We start from the raw sequence: 9,857 nt of genomic DNA, 5'->3' as shown, positions 1-9,857 counted from the left end.
TTGGGAGCTTTCATCAGTGAGAAAATTTGAAATTTTTTTAAATTGTTAATATCTAACTCGTTATAGTCCCCTAGTAGCTGTTTTTGAAATTCCTGATGTTATAAGATATTCGGGGACTGCTATACCCAGAATACTAAAACCCTTAAAGGATTCAATGTCGTTTCTTGTCATCATTTTTTTCCTTTTTTGCTGTCAAGACGCATGGCAATGAAGAAGAAACTGACCAACAGCTGCGAAGCACAAAGTTTTCCGATAACTTCCTGTCACTCACAAATAGTTACTTAGTTAAAAGCTTTTCAGGCGATTTTTTGAGATTGAAATTGTCAGGGTACCAATAACATCTCAAATGCAAGATATCATTAAAATGGTGCTACGAGTTAATAAATTAGGGGATCACTTTCACTGGAGAGAAAGCACAGCAACTAAACGGAGAGCCAGTTGATCGCAGTAGTATTCAATTCGTACTAGTGTGTTCTCTAACTAATCGCTGTCTAAAAATTTTTTGCCAAATTTTTGCAAATTTGAGTTCTACCGCCAGCACGGCCAAGATTTTGTTCGTCGAGCTATAGAGCGGTGGAATGGAAACATGGACTCAAATTGGCAAAATTTTTTTCATCAATTTTGCTATTTCTTGTCAAATAGTTCAAAGGTTCAATATGAAGCAGAAAGTGAAGCGCGTGATAAAGTATTTAGGTCAAACCGCTGTAGATAATGAATCGAAAGAAGCGAGGTGTTTTTTTGGCTAAAGTTGTTTTCTCAGCTAAACTAAACAGTAAATGTACGTTTGGGAGCATTCTTTAACATTTGAAGCAAAATTCAGTCCTTTAGATGCAATTTTGAGTTATTTTGTCTTTTTGCCGTTTTAGACGCTTGGAAGGTTTGGTACACTTTTTAAAATGCTATTCAGGAAGTTTATTACTGGTTTTGAATTGTGATACTGGTTGCTAATTGTTCTGTTGGGTGTTAATTTTCTCTCTTTTTTATTTTGCCATTTTGCTTGTTACGTGTTTGATACGTCATCGAAAAGTGCAACTTTTTGCGAATTCTCAGGGAAAATTGGTCTGTCAAGCTTTGTCGATTTTTTTTTGTCCTCATTGTTGATTTTTTTCCATTGTATGTACTATTTGTGTTCCTTGATCAATTTGTTTGGTTATTTATTGAACGAGTGCTAACTGCATGTGATGATTTTTTAGAATGTTTATTCTGTAGTCGCAACTTGTGAAGATTTTTAAAGGATAAAGTGATTCGTTTTGTTCTTTTTCATTTTGTTTTTTTCTTTTTTTGAAAATGATTAGTATGGTTGAGTAATAAATTTCTTTAGTCAGTACTTGTCTGGGACCGAAGCGAATTCGTACTTCAAGTCGATTTCTGACTATGTTATTGGAAAAATAAGCAAGAAAAGTAGGCGTAAAAGTTTGCTCTAATCGAGCGAGTTTTTATGAACGAGTGCTGCTGTTTCAAAGCTGTTGAATGGTTTTATCTCCAAGTTTTTCAGTTGAAAGGTGTTTCTTATTAACTATATTAATTTGTGGTTGTACTTTTGGAAGTTGTTTTGGTAAAAAAATATTGCGTTTTTCGCATTATAGCGCCCACGAAAATATAGCCCCCTGTTATGGGATAGTTACCATGAGTGGGGGGGGGGGGGGGGCTATACGTTATATCACCTCTAAGCTGGGGGCTATAACGGGAAAGACCCAAAAACTGCCAAATGAGATCAATGGCGGCTATTTTCCAGCAGTTTGCTGTCTGTTTTATTCTGTTGAAATTCAGGTAATGACATGTTGGTTCTTCCTTTGGCTCAAAATGACTTAAAAAGTTCAAACTGGTTGAAAAGTTATTCAAAGTGGTCGCCATTTCAAAACCTTATCAATTTGATTAATAGCCGCACAGTGATAGCTGGGGCTATTATTGGCCTTCTCTTGGTTTTTTTTACATTTCAAAGAATTTGAATTGTATTGGGGCGCTGTCTTTTTACGACTCGAAGAGGAGTATTGGAGAAGTCCTTTTTTAAATCAATTTTTGGAGTGAATTTTGAAGCGGGAAATGAGACGCGTGAAAAAATTTGGAGTGATTTTGGTGCTGAACAAAAGTGAAGAGCGGAGCGAAAAAAGAGTGGTTTTTGTTCACACTGCTGTTTTTGAGAGTGCGAGAAATTGATGTGTGAAAAAAATTTTTTTAAGTGAGCGAAATTTTTTTCACGTGCCGCTTTTAAAAGCAATTTTTTGCAACTTTTGATGGTTCTGAGGTTTGATTATGATATTGTATTAGTTTTAGGTTTGTTTTGATAGGAATTGAAGGTTTCAAGTAGTTAATTTGATTTTTAATGCTAATTTGGAGGTTTTTGATCAGTTTTGCTGATTTTTAGACGAAATTTAACGATTTTTTACTTGTTTTCTGTTTTACTGCTTTAAGTGGGATTTGAATAGAAGCTTGTTACTTAAGGAATTGTCAGATACCAATTGACTAAAGTTTTGTTGGTATAAATCATTTTTTTCTAAGAAAAAATTACCGAAAAATTGAGAAATTTTAAACCATTTTTCTTATTTTTTGCAGTTTTTCTTTTTTTTAATCTTACACAAGTGTCTTACCCACCCTTTTATAACTTGCCTATTGTTTTGCGAGTTTTTCATTGCTCTAATTGCAAAGGAACCTTTTTCGGCTTTGTTTCCTTGTACTATTAAAAAAACCCATTTAGTTTTTATAGTTTTTTTGTTGAATTTGTTTTTGAATGTCGTTTCTATTCCTTATTTTTTTATGGCATTTGAGGAGGTTTAGGGTTCATTAGTTGTTCTAGTTGTTTAATAATAAGTATGGTCAATTTTGGATATGAATCGTTTTTTATTGAGAAATATGACAAAAAATGGCGAAAATTGGAATTATTTTTCTTAATTTTTTTCTTTGCAGTTTTTCGGGGTTTTTTTCTGTTTTTTGAGACAAGTTTGTTAGACTATTATGACTTGTCTATTGTTTTGCGAGCATCTGGATGCCCTATTGGCTGAAAAGAATTTTTCTTTGGATTTATATGCTTTTGTAATATTAAGAAATTTACTAACTTTTTCCAGTTTTTCAGTGCAAGTCGTTTTTACGAGCTTTTTTCATTATTTGGCCTCAAGTTTTTTTAAAACATTCACTTAAGTGGTTTTAGTAAGTACTAGTTGTTTTGATGAAGTAATTTTGGCAGATAGTGATTTTGGCATCTCAAGTTATGACAAAACTTGATCAGATTTTTTATTATATTTTAACAGAATTGATTTTTTTGTTTTTACTTACTTTATGGTTTGGTTTCGAGAAAATCCTAAATTAGTGGAGGCAAGTTTTTTTCTGATGAGTAGTTGGATGGCGGTTAAATAGATTTTCACTTTGAGTCGTTTCCGGAATTCTTCCGGCTATGTTTTTTTTTGAGATCTGTTCACACATTTTCATGATTTTTGAAGTCAAATTGCAGAAGTGATTTTGGTCACGCCGAAACAGGAAGTGGAGCCAAAAAGCGAGTGGTTTTGCGCGTGAATTTTTTTCGCTCTAAATTTAAAATAGAGTTAGAAAACGGTGTTTGAACAAAAATTCGCTTTCTCGCTAATGGTTTTTTGTTCACATGCGGCAGTTTCGCTTTGATTTTTCTAAATGGTTTTCCCAATCCATTCATAGTCCTTTCTAGGTCTACTTTTCTGTTTAGTCAATGAAAATTCTTTGAATTGTACGTCAGGAATTGTCCTGCTATGTTTTTTTTTTTATTTCGTCATGATTTTTGTTACGTCATATGAGGGAAAGACCCAAAAACTGCCAAATGAGATCAATGGCGGCTATTTTCCAGCAGTTTGCTGTCTGTTTTATTCTGTTGAAATTCAGGTAATGACATGTTGGTTCTTCCTTTGGCTCAAAATGACTTAAAAAGTTCAAACTGGTTGAAAAGTTATTCAAAGTGGTCGCCATTTCAAAACCTTATCAATTTGATTAATAGCCGCACAGTGATAGCTGGGGCTATTATTGGCCTTCTCTTGGTTTTTTTTTACATTTCAAAGAATTTGAATTGTATTGGGGCGCTGTCTTTTTACGACTCGAAGAGGAGTATTGGAGAAGTCCTTTTTTAAATCAATTTTTGGAGTGAATTTTGAAGCGGGAAATGAGACGCGTGAAAAAATTTGGAGTGATTTTGGTGCTGAACAAAAGTGAAGAGCGGAGCGAAAAAAGAGTGGTTTTTGTTCACACTGCTGTTTTTGAGAGTGCGAGAAATTGATGTGTGAAAAAAATTTTTTTAAGTGAGCGAAATTTTTTTCACGTGCGGCTTTTAAAAGCAATTTTTTGCAACTTTTGATGGTTATGAGGTTTGATTATGATATTGTATTAGTTTTAGGTTTGTTTTGATAGGACTTGAAGGTTTCAAGTAGTTAATTTAATTTTTAATGCTAATTTGGAGGTTTTTGATCAGTTTTGCTGATTTTTAGACGAAATTTAACGATTTTTTACTTGTTTTCTGTTTTACTGCTCTAAGTGGGATTTGAATAGAAGCTTGTTACTTAAGGAATTGTCAGATACCAATTGACTAAAGTTTTGTTGGTACAAATCATTTTTTTCTAAGAAAAAATTACCGAAAAATTGAGAAATTTTAAACCATTTTTCTTATTTTTTGCAGTTTTTCTTTTTTTAGTCTTACACAAGTGTCTTACCCACCCTTTTGTAACTTGCCTATTGTTTTGCGAGTTTTTCATTGCCCTAATTGCAGAGGAACCTTTTTCGGCTTTGTTTCCTTGTACTATTAAAAAAACCCATTTAGTTTTTATAGTTTTTTTGTTGAATTTGTTTTTGAATGTCGTTTCTATTCCTTATTTTTTTTATGGCATTTGAGGAGGTTTAGGGTTCATTAGTTGTTCTAGTTGTTTAATAAAAAGTATGGTCATTTTTGGATATGAATCGTTTTTTGTTGAGAAGTATGACAAAAAATGGCGAAAATTGGAATTATTTTTCTTAATTTTTTTCTTTGCAGTTTTTCGGGTTTTTTTTCTGTTTTTTGAGACAAGTTTGTTAGACTATTATGACTTGTCTATTGTTTTGCGAGCATCTGGATGCCCTATTGGCTGAAAAGAATTTTTCTTTGGATTTATATGCTTTTGTAATATTAAGAAATTTACTAACTTTTTCCAGTTTTTCAGTGCAAGTCGTTTTTAAGAGCTTTTTTCATTATTTGGCCTCAAGTTTTTTTTAAAACATTCACTTAAGTGGTTTTAGTAAGTACTAGTTGTTTTGAGGAAGTAATTTTGGCAGATAGTGATTTTGGCATCTCAAGTTATGACAAAATTTGATCAGATTTTTTATTATATTTTAACAGATTTGATTTTTTTGTTTTTACTTACTTTATGGTTTGGTTTCGAGAAAATCCTAAATTAGTGGAGGCAAGTTTTTTTCTGATGAGTAGTTGAATGGCGGTTAAATAGATTTTCACTTTGAGTCGTTTCCGGAATTCTTCCGGCTATGTTTTTTTTTAAGATCTGTTCACACATTTTCATGATTTTTGAAGTCAAATTGCAGAAGTGATTTTGGTCACGCCGAAACAGGAAGTGGAGCCAAAAAGCGAGTGGTTTTGCGGCGTGAATTTTTTTCGCTCTAAATTTAAAGTAGAGTGAGAAAACGGTGTTTGAACAAAAATTCGCTTTCTCGCTAGTGGTTTTTTGTTCACATGCGGCAGTTTCGCTTTGATTTTTCTAAATGGTTTTCCCAATCCATTCATAGTCCTTTCTAGGTCTACTTTTCTGTTTAGTCAATGAAAATTCTTTGAATTGTACGCCAGGAATTGTCCTGCTATGTTTTTTACAATTCCAAGAATTTGAATTGTATTGGGGCGCTGTCTTTTTTTTTTTTAAGATCTGTTCACACATTTTCATGATTCTTGAAGTCAAATTGGAGTAGTGATTTTGGTCACGCCGAAACAGGAAATGGAGCAAAAAAGCGAGTGGTTTTGCGGCGTGAAATTTTTTCGCTCTAATTTTAAAGTAGAGTGAGAAAACGGTGTTTGAACAAAAATTCGGTTTCTCGGTAGTGTTTTTTTGTTCACATGCGGCAATTTCACTCTGATGTTTACTATTTTTTCGATTTTTTTTGGGTCGGATTTTTTTTAAATGGTTTTCTCAACCCATTCACAGCTCATTGTAGGCCTAGTTTTTTGTTTGAATTAAATTTTCATTTATCGCTAGTGGTTTTTTTGTTCACATGTGTCATTTTGACACTGATTTTCTGTTTATTTCTTATTTTTTTGTTCTGATTTTTTTAAAAAATGGTTTTCTCAATTCACTCATAGTCCATTCTAGGTCTAGTTTCTCTGTTTAGTCAATGAAAATTCTTTGAATTGTACGTCAGGACTTGTCCTGCTATGTTTTTTTATTTCGTCATGATTTTTGTTACGTCATATGACGTCACAACCACCTCAAATCTGCTTTCTGTTCATTCGTTCATGCAATTTCAATTGAAGTGCATGTGTGACGTCATATTTTGCTCTTAGTGGAGCGAGTTTTTTTCATTCATTCGCGTGATTAAATTTTTGGTCACAATTGACTTACCTCATTCACAAAAATGACTTCCCCACTTTGAAATTGACTTTTATTTACTTTAATTTAAAGAGATAAGGTCAAATGGGTGTGTGCCATTTTAAATGAAGGTTATTAGAGAGCAGCTAATAGAGGCAGCAAAAACATATACGGTTTTTTAATCAAAATATAACATATTAGCCTTCAATGAAAAGACTATTTTTTGTCTGTCTTTTTTTTACTGTTTTTTGAGACTGCAGATCTACGAAGCTATTGCGGCTATTTTCTGGCAATCTGCCAGCTATGTTATTATTTTTTTATCTTTCGCTCTTAGCACAATTAAATTGAAGCTAATCTCTACTCGAAAAGCATCCTCGTTTTATCTGAATTACTCGTACAGCTTTATTTTGCTGTACTTTTTGCTGATGTCATCAGTTTATCAAGACCTTCTATGTTTCCTCTTGTGCCGTCATTTATCAATAATTTGCCCAGCTTAAAGTGCAAAGTATTGCTCTCGATAATATCTCAATTGGTTTTACGTGTTCAAGATTGAATGCCATGGTAAGGGCGGGTATGAGTGGAAATGTCATTTTTCTCGTCATTTCTAATCTGAAGGGAAACATTTTTTAAACGCTGCGGTGATTGCATAACCATGCTTTAATGGGGGGTTTAAAAACTGAATCTTGAACAGGAGAAAAATTACAAAGAATAAGGTTCTAATTCAATTTTGGTTTCGAATGCAAATGAGAGTAGTTTTTGTGCTGTCCTAGTTTTTTTAACAACCAAGTGTAGGAGCTGCAAAGCATTGTAATTAAAACGTGTGTTGATTTAAAAAGCTTAACCTACTTATGCTATTGCCGTCTTAAAGTTGTTCAAGAACCAGGCGTCGCCTCGTATTGTGTGTTATGATTTTTGTTTTGCGTTTTGCATTTTATTTTGCATTTTTTAATTTTGTTTTTGACGTCTTCGAAGTTCACAATAGGTTTTTTGTTCGTTCATAATTATGCTGCTAGCTATACGTATGTTAAGGTATTTCTAGTGTCTGGAGGTTTCCACTGTTCAATATCTAGAAATATAATAAAGGATAAAAAGTACGATGAGAATTATTTCTGATAAATAGTTTTGATCAGATATGAACAAAAATCTAAACCGAGAGTAATTAATTTTGTTGTTATACATTTTTAACTCGAAAAATTGGTTGAAAAAAGTCTGTATTAAGAAAATTTTTGTAACCTGCATTCTCTTTGTTATTACGCGATTGTTCTGAAAGAAGAGAAAAAAGAAACACAAAAATTGACCACTCAAAAAACGTTTTTAAAAACGCATGTTGTCCAACAAACAAAACATCAGTGACAAGTAATATCAGTAGATATGCTATTTTTTGAAATACAAGTTACAATTTGACGAGAAAAGCAACAAAAACTGAAAAGCTTGAAAAATATTTGAAAATGTATATCATAAACTTTAAGACTAACCATTTTAAACAGACTGCTTCTAGTAACATCGTTCATTCAGTCCTCAATTACAAGCTTATGAGACCTGTCAGCAAAATACAGCTACCTAAAGAACAAAAACAGGCAAAACAGCAAATTCACGAAAAAAAATTGACCGAGAAATGTGCCGAAGGCAAATTGATTATTAAAAGCAATGGGATTCAATTTTTTATCAATATAACTTCAAAAAATCAACAAATATGAACAAATGCATTAGAACCACGAAATTTTTGAGAAAACTCGTATTACCAACGCCTTTGAATACATTTGCTTTCAACGGAAGCCAGTAAACACGCTAAATTAAGCCTCGATGGGACAACAAGCTTGGTTTCCTTTCATAATTCATCAATAGGACCTTACAACAAGTTATTGACTATGAAAACAACAAAAAAGACAGGCAAAAACCAAAAATTCAGTAGAAAACTGGCAGAACAAAGTCGAAGCAATTTAAATCGTCAACTCTTCTCTGAAAGCTTTCTCTATGATCTGTTGAACGTCTTCCCTAAACGAACTATCAGTACTAGAATAACGTGACAAGATTTCAAAAAGATCCAAAAATAAGAAAAGGTAACCGAAAACTTAAAAAAAATTATGGAATCTCGTGGCATCGAAGTTTTAAAACTAATAGTTAGAAGATAAAACCCCTAACCAGATTAGTTTTGGTTGCAGTAAAAAAACCGGATTCAGTCGGTACTGAGACTGACTAACAATTCACGAAAAAAAAGTTTAGGATTGGTTGATGTTCAAATAAAATTTTCCGAAAAATTTAAAGTTTAACAGCCATTAAACTCAAAAGCCTTTAACGGAGGTCAACAACTACGCTCAGATATAACCCGATGGGAAGAAAAACATGTTGCCTTGTATAGATAATCAATAGGAGATCACAATAAGTCTCTTGTCTATGAAAACTACAACAAAAACAGGCACAAACCAAAATTCAGTAGAAAAGTGCGAGAAGAAAGTGTCGAAGCCAACTAATCATTAGCTTTTCTCCACTGAACGTCTTCTCTAAGCCAAAGGGATTAGCGTATTATTTGGATAATGTGTATAATACTTGGATAATATGATAAGAGTTCAAAAGTAACCAATAATTCGAAAAAATCGAAAAAAAATTGGAATCTTGTGTCATTGAAGTCATATTAACAATAATTAAAAGATAAAACCGATAACCGGATAATAATTAGTTGCAGCAGAAAGCAGGTGGGCCCTGTCAATACTGAGACTGACTAACAGTTCAGAAAAAAGTTTAAGAATGGTTAATGTTCAAAAAAATTTTCGAATAATTATTCTTAAAGTCTTAACAGCCATTATATTCAATAGCTTTCAATGAAAGTCATTAAATACTCTCAAATATGCCCAAATGGGAGTGCAGGGGTGTTTGTCATGCATAGGTAATCAATAAGACATCACAATAAGTCTTATGACTATGAAAACAACAACGAAAACAGGCAAAAACGAAAAATTCAGTAGAAAAGTGCGAGAAGAAAGTGTCGAAGCCATTTAAACAACAAGCTTTACTGTGAGAACTTTATCTGTAATCCACTGAACGACTTCTTTAACCAAGGGGAGCTATCATTATTTGGATAATGTGATAAGATTTCAAAAGTAACCAATAATACAAAAATTTACAATTTTTAAATTTTTATTTGGAATCTTGTGTCATTGAAGTCGTAACATATAGTTAGAAGATAAATCCGCTAACCAGATTATTTTAGTTGCAGTAGAAAGCAAGTGGGTCCTGTCAATACTGAGACTGACTAACAGTTCACGGAAAAACTTTACGATTGGTTAGTATTCAAAAAAATTTTCGAAAAATTATTTTTAAAGTCTTAACAGCCATTTGCTGTCG

Source organism: Convolutriloba macropyga, chromosome 6 (genome assembly GCF_964194025.1).
Source record: "Convolutriloba macropyga chromosome 6, txConMacr16.3, whole genome shotgun sequence".
In the NCBI taxonomy this organism is placed as follows: Eukaryota; Metazoa; Xenacoelomorpha; order Acoela; family Convolutidae; genus Convolutriloba; species Convolutriloba macropyga.
Note: the sequence above shows the minus strand (reverse complement) of the source record.